The sequence below is a fragment of the Callospermophilus lateralis genome, unplaced genomic scaffold, assembly GCF_048772815.1.
Source record: "Callospermophilus lateralis isolate mCalLat2 unplaced genomic scaffold, mCalLat2.hap1 Scaffold_84, whole genome shotgun sequence".
In the NCBI taxonomy this organism is placed as follows: Eukaryota; Metazoa; Chordata; class Mammalia; order Rodentia; family Sciuridae; genus Callospermophilus; species Callospermophilus lateralis.
The window spans coordinates 3,413,156-3,431,691 of record NW_027516477.1 but is presented as its reverse complement, the minus strand read 5'-3'; the positions used below and the strand labels follow the sequence as shown (position 1 = coordinate 3,431,691).

Genomic DNA, 18,536 nt, shown 5'->3' with positions numbered 1-18,536 from the left:
AATTTTTTTTGGTACTGGGGATTGAGTTGAGTACTCAGGGGCACTCAATCACTGAGCCACATCCCCAGCCCTATTTTGTATTTTATTTAGAAACAGGGTATCAGTGAGTTGCTTAGTGCCTCACAGTTGCTGAGGCTGGCTTTGAACTCGAGATTCTCCTGTCTCAGCCTCCCAAGCCACAGGGATTATGGGTGTGTGCCACCACACATCGTTAAATAAACTTTTTTGTCTTTATAAAGGTAGGTGCCCTGGTATTTTACTGCAGTAAGGAAAAGTTAATTAATATAGAGTTCTTTAAAATAGCTTATGTTATATGTCAGTCATATGTCTCCTTGAGACTATGAAAGTTACCCTCTGCTGCCATTTAATGCCCACCAGGTTGTACAGAGAAGTGATGCTCCATCCATGGCATCCAGGAAGGAGAGAGAGCAAGAACAGTGGGAAAAGACCATAGGAGAGCTGAATCCTTCTGGTACATGTCCCCAATGACCCACTTCCTCCTGCCACATCTCGTAAGACTACAGTTATGACCCAGTCAGTTCATTGGGTGGATTGATTAGGTTAAAACTTTAATAATTAATCATTTCACATCTCAATATTCCTGCATTAACATAATAACTTTGAGGAGATACATCATATCCAAGTCATGACAGGGAGATATTAAGGAGTGAAAGTGATCAAGTTATATACATGTATCAATATACCATAATAAAACTCATAATTTTGCATAATTAATTTGGGCCAATAAAAACAAATTATCACATTGATTCTGAGCTGCAGAATTATTAATTTTAACCATGGACATGTATTTTGCTGATCCGAAAGACATCTAGTAAAAGAATCACAAAATGTCTTGCATTTGGCACCAAGAACAATATGATAAATTGATATCAAATGTATTGCTGTGCACCATGGTGCATGCCTATAATCCCAGTGGCTGGGGATGCTGAGGCAGGAAGATCGCGAATTCAAAGCCAGCTTCAGCAAAAGTGAGGCGCTAAGAAACTCAATGAGACCGTGTCTCTAAATAAAATACAAAAAAAAAAAAAAAAAGAGCTGGGGATGTGGCTCAGTGGTTGAGTGACCCCGAGTTCAATCCCAGTACTCCCTCCAAAAAATTCAAATGTATCACCTGAAATCTTACCTAAGAGTAGAAATTGTAATGGTAGTGAAGATTGCATTAAACACAGAATACAGAAGTTTCTGAAAAAAGGTCAATTATCCTGAAAATTTTCGTTTGTTTTGTTACTGTTCAGGACAATAAATACTCTTGCACTGAGGGAAATAGTAATGTATTGAAAAGGAAGGGAAGGGAGTAACCAATTACGTAAATACTGGTCTGTTGACATTTAAAATGTGACAAGATGAGAAAGGTTAAAAAATTTTTTTGACGTGCATGCGAAGAAACCCAAGGCAAATCATAAAATAAGATGCAACTACTTAGGTTGGAATTCCACCAGCACTGACTGGATCATTCAAATATCCAACATATCAAGATATTATTTCTGGCTTTACAATGAGCCTAGGGTCAAATAATTTAAATATAAAAAAGTTTTAAATGATTTCTAAATCCTTGCTATGTTAACATTTTCAAAATCTCTAAATAAATGTCTGGAGATATTGCTGGAACAAACCAAATGTCAGTTGCTTATATAGATTATTCCAGTTAAAATTTAACATACATATGGCATTTATTGTTGATACTATTTCATTAATTATATGATCATTTTGTAAAGAAAGAGATTATGGTTGGGTAAAAAGTTTCACATTTAAGTTGCTAGTCTAATAATAATCAGGGGGTCTATCTTCTTGAACTATCTTGTCTAAGTAATAACAATTATTTTCCCAAAATTTACATGTTTATATTTTATTAGTCAATCTCTATTGCTTTATTTTTTCTACTTATGAAGGAGCAAATTTCTTCATATGGTTTTATTTTTCTGAATCATCTCCACTGGAAGTTGTTTTCTGTGGTAATACCATGTGTTCTGAATTTTAAGATGCATCTATAGATTGACTTTGCTTTACTTTTGTAAGAGTCTCAGGGTTGTCACTTATTATGGACCATGTTTTATGATAACACAGGAATGTGTTTTCATCAGAAGAGAAAGACCTCCTAACATGGGGGTAAGGGGAAGAGTTCTACAGTACTGACTCAGCAAAAGACACACACTAGGTCGAAATGAAGACTACCCCAGACCCATAATAGCACAGCTTAACGCAAATTTTAAAGGACTAACATGATTTTCAAGGCATTCAACTGCAATACAGAATAAAAATCCGAGAATATTTAAACAATACAATGAATTCTAGCATCCAAGAATATTTGGTATATAATAAAAAAAATAAAGGCATGCAAAAAAGCAGAAAAGCATGCCCTAAATGCTGATAAACAGGTCAGCAGAAACAGGTCTTGAGATAACAAAAGATGTATGACACACTTTGCAGTCAAAACAACAACAACAAAAAAAGCTGCCACTAATCATGTAAATATCATATAAAAAATAAATTGAAGACATAAAAATACATCTAGACTCAGCTTCTGGAGAAAAGTCTAATATCACAAATTAAATATATACAGAATATGATTAATCAGTGATCATGAGAAAGTTATAAAAGAAGCAAGTGATAAATGACACTATCTAGAAGGCATGAATTACAGTAGATTTCCTGTCAGAAAGCCCACAAGACTATGAAGTGGCTACTAAAAGTGCCGAAAGGGCTTTGTTCCCCTGCAAAAAAAAAAAAAAAAAAAAAAAAATCTTTCAAAACATATACAAAGAAGAAGGAGAAAAAAAAAAGAAAGAAATTTTTACAACAACAGAAATTTATTATTGCCAGCAATCCTGTATTAGAATAAATAGTAAAAGAAGCTTGTAAGATAGACAAAATATGATGCATATGCAAATAGGCATCAGAGAGAGGAGTTTGAGACCAGCAAGGGTTAGTATATGAGTAAACATAAAAGATTCTTCTCATTTATTCTTTTCTTTAAAGGTGAATATTTTAAGCAAAAAATTAAGTTACCAAATATTTAGATATAATTATATGACAAGAGTATTAAAGAACTGGGTGAATATTGCTGTTAGCTTCTTACACTATACATCAAGTAATACATGTTTAAACATAGACTGTGATAACTTAATGATACATATTTTAAACCCTAGATCAAACACTAAATATTTTTTTCCCTTGGCAATGTGCTGGGGATTGAACCTAGAGCCTCATACACATGAGGCAAGTTGTTCTATCACTGAGTCACATCCTCAACCCCTAAAAAAATAAATTTTAAAAAAGATAAGACATGAAAAAAAAAAGATAAGACATGGGCTGGGGATGTGGCTCAAGAGGTAGCGCACTCACCTGGCATTTGTGGGGCGCTGGGTTCAATCCTCAGCACCACATAAAAATAAAATAAAGATGTTGTGTCCACCGAAAACTAAAAAAATAAATATTAAAAAATTCTCTCTCTCTAAAAAAAGATAAGACATGATGATAAAGCATCTGATGATAAAATATAATTATGAAAATGACTCAATCTCAGAGCAGACAGAAAATTATAAAAATAAATCAATAATAGCACAAATAGAAAACAAATAGTAATATGCTAAATTTATACCTATTCATATCAATAATTACAATAAGTGAAAAATCTAAACACTACACTTGAAAAGCTAAGAGCCTGCCAGATTGGACCAAAGAAGAAAAACAAGGTGAAATTCTATATATAAAAAATTCTCTTTAAATAGGAGACACAAACAGTTTGCATGTAAAAGGGCAGTAAATATTATCTCATCCAAGCATTAATCAAAATAAGTGTGGCTGTTGGCTACAGTTAAAAGATAAAAGATAGAGACGAAAATTTTAAGTATGAAAAAGGGGAATTGACCAACCTGATGTAAAATACAAATGTAAATGAACTTAATAAATCTGAGTTTTTGGTGACTTATGAAGCAAAAATTGATATAACTCAAAGAAGAAATTTAAAAATCTACAATTTTTACTAGGAAAATTAAACAAACTTCAATATCTGATAAAACATATATTAGATATTAAAGAGTGTTTAAATTAAAATTTAAGCAAGTTATTTTTAATAGGGGAAATATATTCTAAAGTTTATACAGAAAGGCAAAGACCTTGAATATTAAATTTTCAAGAATAAAGTGGAAGAATCAAACTGTCCAATTCTAAATCTTATTATAGAGTCATCAAGATAGTGAAAAAATGCTATAGAAATGAGTATGTAAATCAATAGAAAAAAATACAGTCCATACATAAGCACACATAAATATGTTCAATTGACATAAAATGTTATGCTCTTATGAGGGAAGAATAGTCTTTTCAACAAGTGGTACTAGGAAAAATGGGAAAATCTGGCCCTTAACACAACATTAAAAAAAATGAACTCAATATGAATCATAGATCTAAATGCAAGTAACTATTAAACTTCTAGAAGAAAGACATTGTGATATTCTGACTAGACAACAGTTTCTTAGGACAAAAAGGTGTATATTGTGAAATAAAAAGATTGCTAATGTTGTATTTCTTCAAAATTAAAACCTTTTATTTTGAAACATTACTAGGAAAATCAAAAGTCAAGTCACAGAAAGAAAAACTTACAAAACGTATATTAAGGGACATTTTTCCAGAATGTTTTAAAGAAAACAAATTCTTACAAGTCACTAACAAGAAGAAAAAATAGCTCAATATGTGTGTCAGCAAAGATTGGGAATATACTTTCACCCAAAGAAGAGAAGTCAATCACCAATAAGCACATAAGATTTTCAAAATCTTCGGTCATAAGAAAAAAAATTGAAATCAAAATGAGGTACCATTACATAACTACCAGGGTGACTACAACTAAATCTACCAACAAAAGCATTACACCAAGTGAGAGAACTTGAAAGAACCCCTTTATGGGAAATTCTTAAAAGATGAAACCATAGTGAAAGCAGATCAGCTGTGACCAGTAGTCAGAACCAAGAGTGGACAGTCACAAGAGCACAAAGTCATTTTGGGGGTAATGAACTTTTCTAAATCTTGATTTGAAAGTGATTACATGATATATATTTGTTGAAATTCATTGAATTATACCTGCTAAATATGTGAATTTTTATGAAAGTAAATTGTACTTCAAAAAAAGTTCATTTGAAAAAAATGTGAAAAAATGCACCTTGAAAGAAAAAGAATCTTCACCAAACAAAGAAGCAAATTTGTAATGGGTGTTGGTAAAGAAACTTGAAAATCCTGTAAAACACCCATGGACTTTGAGTTTCCCTTTTATTTGTACATCAAAAATCAATTGTGATACCCCTCAATAATTTCAAAGAATAGTATGTTCGCCAGAATGATCCTTTGCAATATGTATATGATCACCAGTCTTAACTAATTATTCTATTATTTTAAAAAGAATAAAATTTAGCCATATCATCAAACACTTATTTCAAGTTTCTATTGACTGTGATTTAGTTAAGAAATACACGATTTTCTAAGTTTGTCAAGAAGTGTCTCTTATACAGGAAGCCTTAAGATAAAGCAGCACATTTCTTTCTAACATCTGTTCATGAGTTGGGAATTTTGCCTAATGGACTGTGTCCAATTTGGACATTTATCAAATCTCAGAAAGCTTAGTGCTTACTTTAAAATATATTTAATATTAGATTTTTGAGGATACAATGAAATATGAAACTAATATTATTAATGTATTTTAATGTCCTAGAGAATCCCTAAATTGGAAACTGGAGTTTCAAAAAGTAATTTGTAAATTATGTTTAATGGTGTTACTCTAAAACACCATTAATATAAAACATTGTTCATATTTAAGGTAGATTTGCTTTATTCAATTTCAATGTTTTTAGTAGTACATTATAGTTACACATAATAGTGGTGTTCATTTTGACAGAATCATACTTATATGGATGATAATTTGTTCCATTTCAGTCTCCATTACTTCCTATTTCTTTTCCTTCTGCCTCCCCTAGGCCTAGGTCCCCTTCCTCTACTCTATTGGTCTTCTTTCCATTTAATTCATTGGTTTTAAATTGGTGCTTTATAGATACATATAAAGATAATTCACTACAGTATATTCCATATGTGTACATAGCATAATTTGGTCAATTTCATAACAAAACTGTAGAACAACAGTTTGTCTTGAGAACTGGTTCTTGAATATGAGAAATTAGAAAAGTAGGAGATAATATCTTTGGATGTTCTATAAGTGATATTTAGATATCCTCAACAACTTCAAATGTTAATAACAGTGGTTCCATATTTTTTAAAACTCACAAGTTAAATCTTTGCCATTTTCCAAAATAGATTATGTCATCCACATGCTACTGAGGTTATCCTGCATAACCCAAGTGGGTCTCCCCAACACATGTCAATCAAATAGGGTGGACAGAGAAGAGAGAATAGAAAGATAGCAGAAGGAACATACATACAAAAGAGAGAATATTTGAGATAGAATTGGAGACTAGCTGGGGAGTATGAAAAATAGAAAAAAAATGAAAAGGAGAAAGTCAAGCATTAATACAAACTCTCAAAAAGATACCAAAAATTTCAGTACAAGATAAAACTTTATAATTTGAAAAAATAAAAAGGAAAAAGACATTGTCTAATATTAAAGGGGAAAACATGCTGGGCGTGCCATGTAAGTTCTATCCCATATTTCTGTTTAATAGCTTGCAATTCAAATCCCAATATGGCCATTTGGTGCTATGGAACTTTGAGGATATCACTGTTTTTCTTGAACTTCAGTTTCTTCATGTCTACAAAAAACTAACTATAGAAGGTACTGCAGAATTTGTAGGAGTATGGCCCAATCATCTGGTTATTCTTTTTCTTTTTTTTTTCTCTCCAGGTGATTCTAATGAAAAACTAAGAAGATGACACTGGATTAGATAAGAACTAAGGTTTTATAGTTGTATTTTATACTACATACTCCATGTCACCATAAATTCAAACTCAAATTGATACTTACAAGTATTTTCTATCCCTCATGGCAGCTACTATGCATATAGAAGTTTCTCAATAAATATTACATAATTCTAAGAACAGAAACTTTTGTTTAAAATACAGAGAAAACAAAACTTCATGGAAGTTATTAAGCCACAATCAATAGTATAACCTGGGGAAGGTTTTTAATTAATCTAGAACCTTCCATTATACGGTATCTTATATTTTAGATATCAATGCTATATTTTCCGTGTATGTACAACTTTTTACGTCCTTTAATTCACTCTGTTACTTCTGGACAAGAAATTACCAGAGTCATGACCATAAAAATTTTATAGGATATTTCATTTAAACTTAAGGACAATCTAGTAGACTGTAGGTCTTGGATGAGAAGTTCATTCTGCCAGTCCTTGGAGCACTTGGCTATATTTTATCTCTATCCTAGAACCTTATGCATTTGGGCCAATAAACAAAGTTGTCTGGCTTAGGTCTTGCTCTGAAACAATCAGTGACACTTTAATTACTTAACTATTTGCCTATGATTTTTCAGAACCTAATAAAATGTTTACTATACCTAACAGTGTGCATACCTCTCATGCAGCCCTATCAGAAAGATTCTGCAGCAGTTACAAAGCTTAGAGATGAGGGTAGTGGGGTCCTTCTAGTCATTCACCTAGAATTCTGAGGGGGATTAATGGTCAACTATGAAAGAAGAATCAGCACCACACAGTTTGATTGTGACCAATTTTATTATATATCTGCATTCTTGGGTACTTTATGGTAATGTAGAATTCATCCAATATTTATTTTTTCATATTTAAAAGTCCCAAAGCAATACTTTTATACACAATGTCTTCCAATAGTAGTCAACTTTGGAGATGATTTATATTGTAGCCTCAAGGATGCAAGAACACTGAAGCAAATCTCAATGCCTAGTAAGTTTTTCAGATACCTGTTATCATGTTGAGCATAGAGCTCAAGATCTTCAGTCCTTTGAAATAACTCTTCATCTAAAGCAAAAGAAATAAACTTTGGAAAAGTTCACTTTTGAACCCTTCATGTCACCTTTTGTAAAAAGCTATATGTTTTAAGTTGTAAGATTCATGCAGTTTCTATTTTTTTTGCTGTTTTAGGCATGACTAAATCATAACGGGTTTTTAAAATCTAATTTTTGGTATGCGATTATTTCTCAAAAATAACCTATGAAAACTATATCTAAAGGTTGGTGACTTGACACGTGCAGTGCATTTAACATGCACAGTGTTCTAAACTGGCTTTGTTCTAAACAGCATATCATCAACCACAAGGTGGATTCATTAATGGATCTCAACAAGGCTCTCATCTGAGAACTAAAATAGCAGAGATGAAGAGACGTACATGTTTGTCATATCAAAGAGGTAATCATTTGCAACTTTACAACCTTCTAAGATAAAAGATTGTATATCTTCAATTACTTCATTAAACTAAAACGTGGCTTGCAAAAACATAGCCTACTGGATACAAAGCATTCTGTTAAAATTGCTGTTGAGTACCTTGTTTTATTTATTTTTTGGTATATTTGCATATCATATCCAGGGCTACAAATTTTCAACAGTGCTTTCTGCCTCTTTCAAGTATAATAAAAGTAGAAATCTATAGTAGCTCTAAGGTTAAACAAACTGTACATTATGCAAAAATTAACTTAATTTACACACAGTTAAAAAGTATTGGCAATGCCCTTTATAAATCTTAGCAAATGATGTTACAATCTATATACGTGGTCATTTAAATTTATGTGGTGCAGAACAGACTTATGTGTTAAGTGTACTCACATAGAATCAACAGTTTGTACCATAAACATTTCTTTTAAAGTAACAGTATTGGTAATCTAAGGTACAGGATTTTCTTATTGCATATTTATTGATGCTGAGGCAGTTAGTTATGATACAATAATGCAATATCCATAATTATTTTAAATAAAAAAACATTTTTCTTTCCAACAATATAAAGAATATTTTTTCCTAAAATCACACAGAACATTGCTACATACAATTTTACGCAAATACTGAAAGACATGACCTTAAGGCATCTGCTAGAAAAGCAGATGTGCATATTTATATTAACTAAACTATGAAAGAAAAAAATATTGCACAAAATTCTATTATTTTGTAAAATAAAATACATCTCAGTCTAAATGTACATAATTCCGTATTCCTTAACTAGATCATAATGTTAACTGCTTTGCTCAAAACCAATCTGGCTTTTAAAGAAGTTTTATGAAACATGCACTAACCATATTACTGGGCTCCACATAGAAAAAATGTCAGTACTGACAGAAGGTTTCTAAAAACTCTTTCCTATATTAAAAATTGCTCTGGGGGAATTAAACTTGGAGATTCATCTTACATTCCGGAATTTATATTCTCATTTACAAATATTTTCTTAGATTCAGATTCTTTGATGCTAAACTAAATGGAGTTCTCATTAGAAAACTTATTCATGAAAGTAATCAATCTGAATTTTCAAATAAAGAATGAAGGTCTACCGATTATAAGAATATTCAGTTTTCCCCTCTTGTTCAGGAATCTACTTCATCATTTTATTTAATAAACAATTCATTAGATTTCCTGGATTCTAGTATTAGAATATTAGCATAAAATTCTAATAACAGCATTGTCACTTAGTTTAATTTAAATGGAAGGACCTGTTTCTAGAGAATGCTATTATAAAGATAAGAGAAAAAAGTAAAAACTGGATTTTTTTTAAAAGTTAAATTATTTATTTATTCTAAGTTGTTATATGAGGCAGAATGCAATTCATTTCATATTACAAAAACTGGATTCTTATCAATATGATTGGATTCTGGTCCACACCCTCACTTCTTACTAAACTGAATAAAGTGGCCCTAAGCGTGAAAAAGGAGCATCATTCCCCAGAGAGGAATAAGCCACTTGCTTATCTGACAGAAAATCACTTAAACAAGGACAATCAGTTTCTGAAAGATATCTTAGCAGCATTATTTTAATTAGCATAATGATTAGGAAAGTTAATGAAATCAGATGTGGTACTTTAGTTCTGAACTTAGAACATGCTTTAGATTAAGCAGGTATTAAAAAAGAAGAACATCTTTCTTGACTTTCGAATCTTAGGCTGATAACTTCTAAGCAAAGCACATTATTATATTATTATTTCAATACTTTTGCAATTCCTTTCAGAGCAAGAACAATGTTAATTATTTTATTTCCCCTGCACCTTCAGTTATCGTACCTTGTGACTGGTTTAAAAAGTCCATATTTTTAAAAAAAGGAGTTATTAGTTTTAAGTTGGAAAAATAATCATGCTTTATTTTGGTGCCTAAGATTTGCTAAACTAGTTAATTATAAAAATATGCCAGTTAGCAACATTTTCACTAAACAAAACAACAGCTGCTAAATTTATATTTCTCTATTTCCCTGAAAGACCATGGATGCAATCTAAGGGCAAAACAATAAAAGCTACAGCAAGATTCAGGAAGAGTCATGACTCAGTTTAGAGGTCATATAAATGATCATATCACAAAATGAAAAGTCATTAAGTTTATATAATTTTGCTAAAGAGGAGGTGCTGTTTTTTTTGAAAAAAATTCAAACAGGGAGGGAATTTTTGTAATCTGGTTTAGTTACAACAGAAAATATGGGCACAGTATAAAATAAAACTTATTTATTTCAGAATTCATGCTAATTTCACTTTATTTGCACTATATCTACCTAAATATTGGGAAGCTAGTTTAAAAGCAGACTCTGAGTACTCAGAACTTTGATGTTTTGAGATGCCAATATCTGCTAATGGTCTTCTGGATTTTTTTCAGAAATAACAGGTAGAATTTTGTTTTTGATTTTGTCTTTAACAGAGTAAAACATCTAATTTTGTATGTAAAATTAAGGCACAAATCACTTTAAAATTCCTTAAGACAATTAACGTTATTTGTGAGTGGCTAAGTATCCTCAAAACAACATAGTATTAGAGCCAAACATGTTGTGAGATGACTGAAAGTTAGAAAAAGAACATAAATTTCTGTGGCCATGCTATTTATTAAGAAGTCAATTGACACCCCAATATGGTCTGTTACACTCATCATCATCTCATTCTTCAGACTGAGTTCTGAAGGAGAAAAAAAATACCTCATTTCAAAATTTGTATTAAAAGATGACTTTGTATTCTTTCACAAATAATGGAGCATTTGCCAAGCAGATTAACCATCAGAGTAGCCTTTTTTACTTCTCAGTTGGAACAGCTCTTCTGATATATGGAGTTTTTATTGCATATTTCAATAAAGTAAACTGAAATTTGAAATGAACATATAAAGGCAAAATTTGACAAGAACTCTGAATCTTACTTTTATGATAAAATAAAGATTAAAAATTTTTCCTTAATATTAGAACCCATTCTTATAAGGAAAACAAGATTCATATTCTTTTACAATTACTAATGATTAATCATCCTGATTACAATACACTCCTTTAATTTTGGAATGCAATTTTAGAAAAACTGACCTGAATAAACAATTTTAAGTAAAGTTTTAAACAAACCTACTTTTAGATTTTTAACTGAAATTATACTTCTTCAGTAAATATTTACAGTGGTGTCTTACTACAGTTCTTGAATGGTTTCTCATACATTTTTTTCTTTTTTCTTTAAAAAAGGTATTTTTAAAAGAATATAATCATGACTGAGGCTACAGAAAATAAGTACACAGAGATAAATTAGCCATAACATCACTAGTCTGCCCTACCATGAAGTAATTATGTAATTTAGATGAATTCCAAAGCTTAATAGTAAATTTGTGGGAGACAAATTTCCCATGAAGAATTCCAAATGATTTTCCAATAACCCTCTGCCTAAAGGAGATGAAGCCTAACTCCTTAAGAGTGGGAGACTCGTAGTGACTTCCTTCCAAAGTCCACAGTGTAGAAAGCGGGTTGAAGAGTAAATTAATGTTGGAGAAGCCTGACAAATGTTACCTCAGCCAAGTTATCAACATCAACATCCACAAAACATGTTGATATAATGTGATGAAAATGACACTTTACTTCTGTGACCTGTTCCACCAAACCCATAATCCTACTGTGATTAGGAGGGAAAAAAATCAAACAAATTCCAAGAGGGGTACCCTGAAATATATCTGACCACTACTTCTCAAAACTGTCAAGGTCATCAAAAACAAGAAAAGTTTAAGATAAACTGCCACAGCCAAGAAGAGCCTAAGGAAACATGACAAATACATGTAATATGGTGTCCTGGATGGGGTGCTAGAACAGAAAGCATCCGTTAAGGAAAAACTGCAGAAATCTTAATAATGTATGGACTATCAATACTGGTTCATAATTATGGCAAATATATTCCACCGAAGTGAGATGTTAATAATCTAGGAAACTGAGTACAGGGCTATTGTGGGAACTCTCTGCACTGTCTTTGCAATTTTTCTATAAATCTAAAACTTCTACATACAAAATCAGTTATTTGAAAAAAAATAAATCTGAGATAATGATATGAAGCATTTTGTTGGAAAAAGATTAGCTAAGAAAAAAGAAAATTTTAGTCTGGACAAGTTTATATTGCATTTGGCCTTCTTTCAGTGAACCCCTAGCGAGCAAAGGCATACACAGAGACTGAAAATCCTGTATGTGTCTCATTTGTAAACAGAAGTCATTAACTTCACATTGCAATTCAGCACTTCATATATTTCACTGAGTGAAAGGTAAATTTATAGCTTTATACCTTTTGGAAAACATGGCTACAGTGTCCTTATAAAAGCAAATTAAATATTTCCACAAGAGAGCTTTTGAGCCTTAAAAAATGAATTTTGATCTTAAATTGATGAATAGAAAAAGGCATTATTGCTCTGAAGGACAAATAACTTAGCTCTCAAAGTTTACATGTAATTTCATACATTATTAAAGTATGCTTAATATAGTTTTAAGATTAAGGCAATTACTGGATTAACAATTTCATCAGTTTCAGGCTAGTTTTGACATCCTGATCAGGTTCATGCTCAACCAGATTAGTACAATGGCTACTGGTTATATGCAAGAATTATATATGCATACTTAGTTTAAATAAATGAATGGCATTTAAGCACCAAATACTGGGAAATCATATGTTCAATACTTACTTTAGACATACATACAAACTAGTACCTGATTTAATAGCACAGTAGAAGAATTCACTTTACATGTTAAAATCAATGGATAACATACATATCCACAAGATGAACAAGTGGGGGAAATGTTTGTTCCAAATAAAAAAAAATAAATAGTACCAAGAGTTATCATTCCTACAAATGATTTTGTTTACTACATAAATTTCAGGCAATCCCAAAATGTTTCCATAGAAGCTTAGATGCAAGTGAATGACCCTTAATTGGTGACTTAATCTTGGTTTCCCCTTGTATTTTCTTCTGAAATGGTTAAACCTTGTGGGAAGTCAGATGACATGTGACATAATGACACTATTTCATTGGAGCAGTCCAATATCTTCTGAAGTTGTTTTGACTTTCCCTTCTTTCTCCCAAGGAACGAAAGTAGATGGACGTTGCCCAAGGCTGGGCACAAGCAGATCATCTGAAATCTGGCTTAGTGTTTCTTTTTTTTTCTCTTCTTCCTTTATCATTCTGGGATACTTCAGTGGCAGCTATTGGAAAACTCAATCCTGCAGTAAGATCTGGCTTTTCCACCACAGTAGGGATACTCAAATTGTCAGAACTGAGGTGTTTTTTATTGTTTTCCTCTTTTAGGATGAAGAGAGAATCTGTCAAGCCAGAGGAAACCCTCTTCCTGGGAGATGGAGGGAGGTGTTTACCATGGAGAGCACTATCATCCTTCCCGAGATTCCACTCTGTTTGATCACCAGAACCACCACATAGGAGAGCCAGGTTATTCTCACTGGGAGCATTGGATTTATTCTGAAAGAATAACAAATTCAGAACACTTTTAATAAGATCACAGCATTACTTTAGCAGCATTTTTTCCATTTTGAAATCAATGTTCATATCTTTCAAGACTGGCAACTTGAAGTTCTTCCCAGGGGAAATTATAGCACTGACAGTTATTCTGACACCTCTAAATCATTCTATGAACAGGAATGAAATGTGATGGACTTTGGTCTCTATGTCTTTATAATTGTCACCTGTCAAATTCAAACTAGACTATATAATTCATGCCAAGTTCTGGAGTCTCTTACAATCAGAACAGGGTTGCCATTGCTCATACTATTATCCTTCATGTACTTAAAGCATTTATTCAATTGTTTTTATTTTTAATTTTTTTAATACCAGGAATTGAACCTGGATGCATTTAATCACTAAGCCACATCCCCAAAGCCCTCCCCCTCCTTTTTTAATGTTAGAGTTGCTGTGGGCCTCCCTGAGTTGCTGAGGCTGACTTTGAACTCACAATCTTCCTGCCTCAGCCTCCTGAGCTGCTGTGATTCCAGGTGTGCAACACTGTGCCTAGTTTTAGTTCAATTTTGTTTAAAACACCATTCATTTTGGAAGTAAGAAGATGGAAAATGACTCAAAAAATCCATTTATTATACTTTTCTGAAAACCCAGGAAGTAAAATAAAAAGGTAGAAACACTTAACATTTTAAAAATTCCCCCAAAGAAGACAATTATAAAATTAGATTATATAAAAAAAATTACTTCCAGACAAAAAATTCAATTAATAGTAATAATCACCAGAATTAGGTAAGTGTAAGGGAAAATATAGGGATTTTATTATTAGAAATAATTCTTAGTGATTAAATTATACCAATTTTGAGGTTTGAACACCTATTTAGAGGTTAAATGCTTCCACCAACTAAGATTATAAGATCAGTCAATCACAGCAAGGGCAAGAATGTTTTCATTTACTTTTATAAGCTGAATGGTCAACTAACTGTAGGTTTGTAATCAATATCATCCATTGATCTAAAGAAATCCAAGCTCTTTGCAGCTGCCAGCTTTCCTTGATCTGAGCTATGTGTGCTCAGTGTGTTGAGAATCTCTCCTATCAAGTCCATTTCACCTGGATAAGTAATCTTTGCTTTTGTTTCAACAGAGTCATCACTTTCATAAAAATAAGTAGAAGCTTCCTCGCCATCTTCAGAAGATAACCTGGAGAAAATAAAACATGCAGTAGTAGGTGGACACCCTGAGATGCTGTGTCTCAGCTCACCAACCACATTCAATCAATGAGATGGTTTTAAATTCATAGCAGCAGTTCACAGTGGAACAACACAAAACCAATAACTGGTTCATGGTCAAACTAATTGTTCTTAGTTATTTATGCACCAATTCAAGTACTGGAAATTTAAGTACATGCATTAAGAACAAAAACTTTATGGTACCTTAGCCATCTAGAAGCAGCAGGGCTTTTCACAGCATTTAATCCTGTGGGATTTGGGCCCTTTACCTTAGAAATATTTGCATGAACACTTAGAAAGTTTGTAATAGTCCAAGTTCACTTTCAATATTTTTATATGGTTTTCCTTTTATTTACTCACTTATTTTATAGAGAAATGCATATTTTTATATAAAACATTTATTTAATGTAGAGAAATACTATTTTGTCATTCCCATATATCAAAATTATTAAAGTCTACACTATTATTTCCCTTGCCTAATATTATAATTGATTTTAACATTTGTACTAAATTTTTCTATTCTGATATTATCCTGTACTAAAATGTCTCACTCAATTCAATTTGATTATAACCTTTCCTCATATTTAAACTTGCCCCTTTCAGCATAAGGGTAAGAGCCTAATTTAGGTGTCTTCTTTATTTTTATCTTTACCTTTATCTTTATGTCTTCTTTATCACCATCCCAGATAGTAAAGTCTCTAGACATTGCTGCTTTCCAAGAACAAGGTATTTCAGGTCTGTCTTTCTTTCCTGTCCCAAGACAAGAGCACTGTTTACTTTTGCTGAAGGACACTGCAAGGGAGTAAAACCTGAGCTCCAGGAGTGTGCATTCTTTGAGACATCCTTTGTAGCCTAAGGCATTGCTACCAAGCCACGCCCTGGGTAGGACACCACACTCCATGACTTACTTGCTTGCTCTTTCAATGTCGTCCTCCTCATCGTCATACAGAACACCATCAAGGCTCTTAAGAGGCCTTTTTAAGCGTGCCTACAAAGAAATTGAACAATAAAATGACTTTCAGAGTTTAAAACAAATATCTTTAGTAAATTTTAAAGAAACAATGTGATTTTATCAGGAACATTTTCAAAAGAAAGTTTTTGAAGGTTACCCAGTAACTTGGCAAACAAGGAAAGAAGAAATGAAAGAAAAAAGTTGGTATTCATCTCAACACTTAATAGTTCTGCAAACTAATAATGAAAAATAAATCAGTGGACTTAACACACATAAGCACACAGTTGCACAGACCTTGATTTACGTGTATTTGACTGAGTACCAACTCTACCTCCACCATGCACCTGTCACACAGTATTAATAATCATCAGTATTTGCCTAACTTGTCTTTCTTTTATTCCTTGCTCATACTCCTCCCCTACACCAAGTATTTTAGAGCAGTACTTCTCAATCCTTAGTGTGTACATAAATCTTTTAGCAATTTATAAAAAGATAAATGTAGGTTCTGGTTCTACAGAGATTCTGGGGGTTTTGAGAGTTCTCATGACTTATGATAACCACTGACTAAATCCATCATTTCTGTAGGAACTGCAGAATTATGCTTTTCTAGAGCATTCCTTCTATATTAATTTCAGGGCATTCTCTAAAGAACAACTTTCTTTAGCTATCCCAAAGTGCAATGTGCATGGGAAAAGAGAGGATAAAACACCAACTGTTTCATTTCATTTAACAATTTTTAGAGTAATGAGTTAGTTCTCTAACAATTTTTAAAAGTGAGCCATAAGGACTTTTTATAAGCATGACATATATTTAATATGGTTCAATACACCATAGTTATTATTATTCTTGGTGTTCAAACTGCCCCATTTTTAAAATTTAAACCATTATTTGTGTGTGTGTGTGTGTGTGTGTCTGTGTGTGAGCAAGTACCAGGGATTGAACCCAGGGGTGCCTAGCCACTAAGCACCCTAGCCCTTTTTTTATTTTTTAAATATTGAGACAAGGTCTCGCTAAGTTGCTTAGTGCCACATGCTAAGTTGCTGAAGCTGGCTTTACACTTGTGACCTCCTGGCCTCAGACTCCCAAGCCACAGGGATTACAGGTGTGTGCCATCACACCTAGCTACACCATGATTTTGATTTAAAAATAGCCTTTATCTTTTAGAGATAGAACCTGAAACATTTACAGAATAATATACTGTTGGTTTTCTTTTTTAAAAAACATAGGAGACACACACACACACACACACACACACACACAGAGGGAGAGGGGGAGAGAGAGAGAGAGAGAGAGAGAGAGAGAGAATTTTTTAATATTTATTTTTTAGTTTTCGGCGGACACAACATCTTTGTTGGTATGTGGTGCTGAGGATCGAACCTGGGCCTCACACGTGCCAGGAGAGCACATTACCACTTGAGCCACATCCTCAGCCCGATATACTGTTGGTTTTCTACTTCAAAATAATACAGTGGTGGAAGAAGGAGCATGCATGAGCTGACCCTGCGTTGACTGTTACTGAAAGTACATGAAAGAAACCTGGGAAATATTAATAAGTGTCTCTCTACTATTACACGTTTGAAATATTTCAAAATAAAACTTTAAAAAATTATCCCATCCTTCATCAGTGGTAGCTCTTTAAAGTTGGTTCCTGTGTTCTTTGACATAACCTCAGAAAAGATTCCTAGTTTTTCTAACTGGAAAATGACATTTAAAGGCCAGAATCTGTATGTTTTAGTTGCTTAAGAATGCATGCTATTTTTTGAGACAGGCAACATGAATGTGTACACTTCAGCCATAAAACCACAGAGAAATAATTTTCTGTCTTCTCATTTTTATTTTCCAACCCAGATAACTGCCTTTATTGCACCCAAAATTAATAAGCAAGTTTCTGCAACCTACAGCACTGATCTATTCTTCTCTACTCCTCTAAGTTCCCTGTAAGGCTGATGATTATAAATATATTTGGGGAGGGACCAGGGTGCATGTAGCTCAGTGGTAGAGTGCTTGCCTAGCCCATACCAGGCCCTGAGTTAATTCCTACTACTGCAAAAGAAAAAAAAAGAAATAAAGGGGATGACCTAAAACCATAGTATCACTTTACTATCATACTACTTTACTGTAAGTTGGAGGTTTATGAGTTAAGTGAAAATTTGCAGAATCACCACTCACAGCATTATTTCTTTGGGGAAAATATATTTCATCCCCCAACTCACAAAATATAATACAATTCTTTATTTCTAAAGACAAGGCATTATTTTTGCATTGAACCCCGTATATGGCATTATGCCAGCCAGTTGGTCTTACATTTAACTTTTTGATGAAAGAAATCAAAATTAAAACTAAATGAGCAAAACTATAAGAAATCTGGGACTTTATGTTGTTATTTGTTAGTATCATTAGAATTTAAGAACTAATAGAAGAGGATGATCAGAAAATAAATATATAACAATATACAGAGTATTTTACAAAGCATTCTCACACATATATACAG

The 18,536-nt window shown here is 32.6% G+C and overlaps 1 pseudogene; it reads right to left on the bottom strand.

Annotated features, from left to right (window-relative positions):
• Positions 1 to 13,340: 13,340 nt before the first annotated feature.
• LOC143641083 (DENN domain-containing protein 1B-like) overlaps positions 13,341 to 18,536 on the bottom strand; it is a 33,457-nt pseudogene continuing 28,261 nt past the window's right edge.